Genomic DNA, 6,000 nt, shown 5'->3' with positions numbered 1-6,000 from the left:
TTATAAAAGCTTTTTACAAAAATCTACTACTCTGCTTGCATGTCAGCAGACTGGGGTAGATCCTGCTGAAATCCTATGTATTGAATGAATAGAGCAGTGGTTCTTAACCTTGTTTGAGGTACCGAACCCCACCAGTTTCATATGTGCATTTACCGAACCCTTCTTTAGTGAAAAATTAAACATATTTTTTAAAATTATTATTCAAGACAAAGTTATATGTTTTTTTACTGGTGCACAAAATGAACCGTTCAAAGAACAAAACCAACACAGTGCATAAACTCACAACAAATTAGATGGAAAATTAGAGGGAACATTGTTTGGGGGTATCCATAGTACGACGATAAGGAGAAGTTTTTATTTACAAGATGAGTCGGGTGTGTCTCGACCTCCACGGCAGAGGCTCCACCGAACCCCTGTGGCCGACTCACCAAACCCCTAGGGTTCGATCGAACCCACGTTAAAGGCCTACTGAAATCCACTACTACCGACCACGCAGTCTGATAGTTTATATATCAATGATGAAATCTTAACATTGCAACACATGCCAATACGGCCGGGTTAACTTATAAAGTGCAATTTTAAATTTCCCGGGAAATAGCCGGCTGAAAACGTCTCGGTATGATGACGTTTGCGCGTGACGTCACGGATTGTGCGGAAGTATTGGGACACCATTGTCTCCCAATACAAACAGCGTCTGTTTTTATCGCAAAATTCCACAGTATTCTGGACATCTGTGTTAGTGAATCTTTTGCAATTTGTTTAATGAACAATGGAGACAGCAAAGAAGAAAGCTGTAGGTGGGATCGGTGTATTAGCGGCTGGCTGCAGCAACACAACCAGGAGGACTTTGAGTTGGATAGCAGACGCGCTATCCGACGCTAGCCGCCGACCGCACCGATGATGAAGTCCTCCGTGGCGCCGTCGATCGCTGGAACGCAGGTGAGCACGGGGGTTGATGAGCACATGAGGGCTGGCGTAGGTGGAGAGCTAATGTTTTTAGCATAGCTCTGTCGAGGTCCCGTAGCTAAGTTAGCTTCAATGGCGTCGTTAGCAACAGCATAGCTAGGCTTCGCCAGGCGGGACAGCATTAACCGTGTGGTTATAGGTCCAGGGTTTAGTTCAGTGTCTCCTGAGAGTAGAAGTAATAGTAGTCTTGTTGATCTTCGGTCTATCCTTCCAGTCAGGGGCATGTTTCTTCTGTTTCTATCCGCAGTTAAGCACGATGCTATCATGTTAGCTCCGAAGCTAAAGTGCTTCGTCGATGTATTGTCGTGGAGATAAAAGTCACTGTGAATGTCCATTTCGTGTTCTCGACTCTCATTTCCAAGAGGATATAGTATCCAAGGTGGTTTAAAAATACAAATCCGTGATCCACAATAGAAAAAGGAGAAAGTGTGGAATCCAATGAGCCCTTTTACCTAAGTTACGGTCAGAGCGAAAAAAGATACATCCTGGCGTCCTGCACTGCACTCTAATCCTTCACTGTCACTTTCCTCATCCACAAATCTTTCATCCTCGCTCAAATTAATGGGGTAATCGTCGCTTTCTCGGTCCGAATCGCTCTCGCTGCTGGTGTAAACAATGGGGAAATGTGAGGAGCCTTTCAACCTGTGACGTCACGCTACTTCCGGTACAGGCAAGGCTTTTTTTTATCAGCGACCAAAAGTTGCGAACTTTATCGTCAATGTTCTCTACTAAATCCTTTCAGCAAAAATATGGCAATATCGCGAAATGATCAAGTATGACACATAGAATGGATCTGCTATCCCCGTTTAAATAAGAACATTTCATTTCAATAGGCCTTTAAGAACCACTGGAATAGAGAATCGTTTTGAATCGGGGAAAAAAATCGTTTTTGAATCGAGAATTGTGTTGAATTGAAAAAAAAAGGATTTTGAATCGAATCATGACCCGAAGAATCGATATTGAATCAAATCGTGGGACACCCAAAGATTCACAGCCCTAGGAAAACACCAAACTTTACTTCCGCATGGCCACGCCCACACAGGCGCCTGATAGGCCAGCGCCGACTTGCTCTGCCAACAGCTGTTCTTGTTTTCCCCCGCCGCCATTGGCCTCCGTGCGCCGTCAATCACATCCGCTCGGCGCCCAAGTCCCACCCTCAGACGCTTTCCCGACGCTCCTATTGGCTACTGTACTCGCCCGCGCGTCGCCATTGGCCGAGCGGCCTGGTTGTCAAGGATCCGGGGGTCTCCATTCACCATTTTGCGACTGTAGCGTAGAATGTACAGAGGCAGGAGTTTTTTCTTTTTTTTCCTCCTCATTTTTAAGTTGCCTCGCCGGAGGAACATGAGCGACTGAAGCTGACTGGCGGCTGCGGAGCTCCCTGCCCTCATTTTTTTTCTCCCACCGGCGGACTCGGCCACACTTGACTACGGCGGGGCTAGCTTGACGTTAGCGGTGAGTGTTAGCTAACTAAAGCTGTTTTTTTCCCCCGCTGCGGCTAGCATGGCGGCTAGCAATTTTGCTTCTTCTTCACCTCCGAGGGCACTGACGACGTGTTACGCCGACATTAGTATCGCGTCTTCGGCGAGGACGAGAGGTGGAGGAGGGGGGGCGGGCGGGGGAAGCGAGAAAAGGGAGCGGTGCGTCTCGCCATAGCCCTGAAAGTTTTCCACTAGAATTAAATCCAACGTCATAACTCCATAACTGCACCAAGTGGTCGCACTTTTCTCTCCTACCGACTTGCATGACTTGCTAATAATCATAATGAGCAGGGAGAAGGAGAAGGGGAGAGAGAAGTGGGGGGTCCGGGGCCTTGTTTGTGTTTAAAACATTGACAATGGAGCAAAAAAAAACACCGACATTGCGTGCAAAGTTGCGCGGGAGGCCTCAGCTGTCACCTGTCACAGCTGTCACTCACTTTTGCACAACTTGGGATGTGCGCATTAAAAAACGCATTCGTTCCCTTGTCATTGGGGCCTAATGGGTGTGCGTGCGCACACTAATGCATGTCAGTCATCCCGATACCGTCACCCCGGGTGCTTGACTCGGCGTTGCCCTCTTTTCCCCTCGCCGAGTGCGGCCGTAAACAGGGCGACCTCCGAGCCGAGCTGTAATAATCCTGTTATTCACTTAACTTTTTTTTTTTATTCCTGTGCGCATAACTGCTGCCTTCCGGCAAACATGACTTCGAAGTGTGCAAATGTGCCGTAAGTGCTTTTTGATTGATTGATTGAAACTTTTATTAGTAGGTTGCACAGTGAAGTACATATTCCGTACAATTGACCACTAAATGGTAACACCCGAATAAGTTTTTAAACTGGTTTAAGTCGGGGTCCACTTAAATTGATTCATGATACAGATATATACTATCAAATATATACTAACATCATAATACAGTCATCACACAAGATACCGTAATTTCCGGACTATAAGCCGCTACTTTTTCCCCTCGTTCTGGTCCCTGCGGCTGATACAACGGTGCGACTTATTTATGGCCTGTTCTTCTCCGACACCCGACGAAGAGGATTTCGGTGGTTTTAGTACGCAGGAGGAAGACGATGACACAATGATTAAAGACTGACTTTTCATATACCGGTAGGCTGGTTATTTTGATAACGTACAGGCGAGCACTTTGTATTACTTTGCACCGTTGTATTATTTGTACTCTGCACGAATGCTGTTCGCCATGTCAAAGATGTGAAAGTTTGATTGAATGATTGAAAGATTTATTGTTAATAAATGGGACGCTTTGCGTTCCCAAACAGTCATCTCTGTCCCGACAATCCCCTCCGTGGTAGCAGGAACCCCTATATACTACGTTAATTACACATCAAAACCCTGCGGCTTATAGTCGGGTGCGGCTTATATATGGAGCAATCTGTATTTTCCCCTAAATTTAGCTGGTGCGGCTTATAGTCAGGTGCGGCTTATAGTCCGGAAATTACGGTAATCATAATAATAATAATAATGGATTAGATTTTATATCGCGCTTTTCTATTGTTAGATACTCAAAGCGCTCACAGAGAAGTGGGAACCCATCATTCATTCACACCTGGTGGTGGTAAGCTACATTTGTAGCCACAGCTGCCCTGGGGTAGACTGACGGAAGCGAGGCTGCCAGTTTGCGCCTACGGCCCCTCCGACCACCACCTACCATTCATTCATCATTCATTCACCAGTGTGAGCGGCACCGGGGGCAAGGGTGAAGTGTCCTGCCCAAGGACACAACGGCAGCGATTTTGGATGTCAAGAGGCGGGGAGCGAACCTGCAACCCTCAGGTTTCTGGCAAGGCCGCTCTACCCACTACGCCATACCGCCCCCAATATACACTGAATTATTTACATTATTTACAATCCGGGGTGTGGGATATGGAGGGGGGGGGGGGGGTTAGGTTTGGTTGGTATCAACAATCAGCATCAACATTTGCATCATCAGAGAAATGGATATTGAAACAGTGTAGGACTGACTTGGTAGGATATGTACAGCAAGTAGTGGACATAGAGAGAGAGATCAGAAAGTATAAGAAAAAGTGTCTACATTTGATTATTTACAATCCGAAGAGGTATTATGTGGAAGGGAGGGTGTTAGTCAAGGGTTGTAGTTGCCTGGAGGTGTTCTTTTAGTGCGGGTTTGAAGGAGGATAGAGATGCCCTTTCTTTTACACCTGTTGGGAGTGCATTCCACATTGATGTGGCATAGAAGGAGAATGGGTTAAGACCTTTGTTAGTTCGGAATCTGGGTTTAACGTGGTTAGTGGAGCTCCCCCTGGTGTTGTGGTTATGGCGGTCATTTACGTTAAGGAAGTAGTTTGACATGCCTTGCTCAAAAGCCACCTGACCTTGCTTTGAAGGCGCAAGTCTCTCTACGGCTCGTAAATTCAGACCTGTGCTTTGCCAAAAAGATGCGAAACAGAAAAAGGCCAGCAGGATTTTAACAATTTAAAAAAGCGGGAGGAATTCCGTATTTTTCGGACTATAAGTCGCAGTTTTTTTCATGCGACTTATACTCAGGAGCGACTTATGTGTAGGGCTGCAACTAACGATTAATTTGATAATCGATTAATCTGTCGATTATTACATCGATTAATAATCGGATAAAATAGACAAACTACATTTCTATCCTTTCCAGTATTTTATTGAAATAAAACCAGCATACTGGCACCATGTTGTGGACATTGGGGGTGCAGCATACACCAATAATAACACAGAAATGTAACTCATCAGATCAGAACTGAATCAGATATTGTACACGTTTCTGTTGTGAATAATAAAGGGTTAATTTTAGGCTGCCTCTGAATAATAGCATGAAATATTCCAGCACCTTCATAACGTTTAGTTATACTAAAGCGTCACTCAAATCTAAATATATTTATATAGCTTTATCGGCCCGGCTACATTGATCCATTATGAAACCAACCTGAGATATTTCTGTCCGTTACGTTTATTTCCAAATTGGTAACCGTGCGTTTTCTCTCTCAAAACGGAGTCAAATGTGCCGGAGAAACATTATCAGCCCCGCGTTGCAACAAAGGAATAACGTTAAAGTTACTTACAAAAAAGCTGAACTCATGAATGCTTGTTCCACTATGGACTTAAAAAGTTACATACTGTGAGTTCCTCCCTTCATCCATGGCTCCAACATGTTTCTTCTTCAGGTGCTCCTGAAGCAATGTTGTACTTCCGTGCCATTTTGCAGGAAACAGTCTTCTTTGAAGTCTTTAAAGTAAAGTGTTCCCACACTTTTGACGACTTAGGTCGTACACTTTTCTCCATTGAAGCAATAACTTCAAGATGTTTCTCCGCTAAACTATCGGTACTGTTTTCCTGCGCCATTTTTTGAATGTTTCCAGACGGCGTGGTCACGGGAGCTGCACATGACACATCATTGGCTAGCTTACCTCCACCTCATGAGACGTAGCCTCAGCGCCGTCCTGGCGCTGTTTTGTACTGTTTTTTGTACTTATATTGATTATTGTTTCTCAGCTGTTTGTAAATGTTGCAGTTTATAAATAAAGGTTTATATATATAAAAAAA

At 44.9% G+C, this 6,000-nt stretch overlaps 1 protein-coding gene across 6 annotated transcripts in view; it reads left to right on the top strand.

Moving 5' to 3' along the window:
- The window catches only part of cica (capicua transcriptional repressor a), a 124,680-nt gene that overhangs the window by 11,108 nt on the left and 107,572 nt on the right, over window positions 1-6,000 (top strand). For 5 of the 6 annotated variants that reach the window (XM_062047384.1, XM_062047383.1, XM_062047382.1 and 2 more), the window contains exon 1: window positions 2,243-2,421. The exons of the other annotated variant lie outside the window; for it this stretch is intronic. The gene's annotated coding sequence lies outside the window, so the exon portion shown is untranslated. Of the gene's footprint in view, window positions 1-2,242; window positions 2,422-6,000 lie in introns of those variants that run through there. 6 annotated transcript variants of the gene reach the window in all.

This window comes from Entelurus aequoreus, linkage group LG05, assembly GCF_033978785.1.
Source record: "Entelurus aequoreus isolate RoL-2023_Sb linkage group LG05, RoL_Eaeq_v1.1, whole genome shotgun sequence".
NCBI classification, from domain to species: domain Eukaryota; kingdom Metazoa; phylum Chordata; class Actinopteri; order Syngnathiformes; family Syngnathidae; genus Entelurus; species Entelurus aequoreus.
The sequence above is the reverse complement of the archived record's forward strand: the minus strand, read 5'-3'. Positions and strand labels throughout refer to the sequence as shown.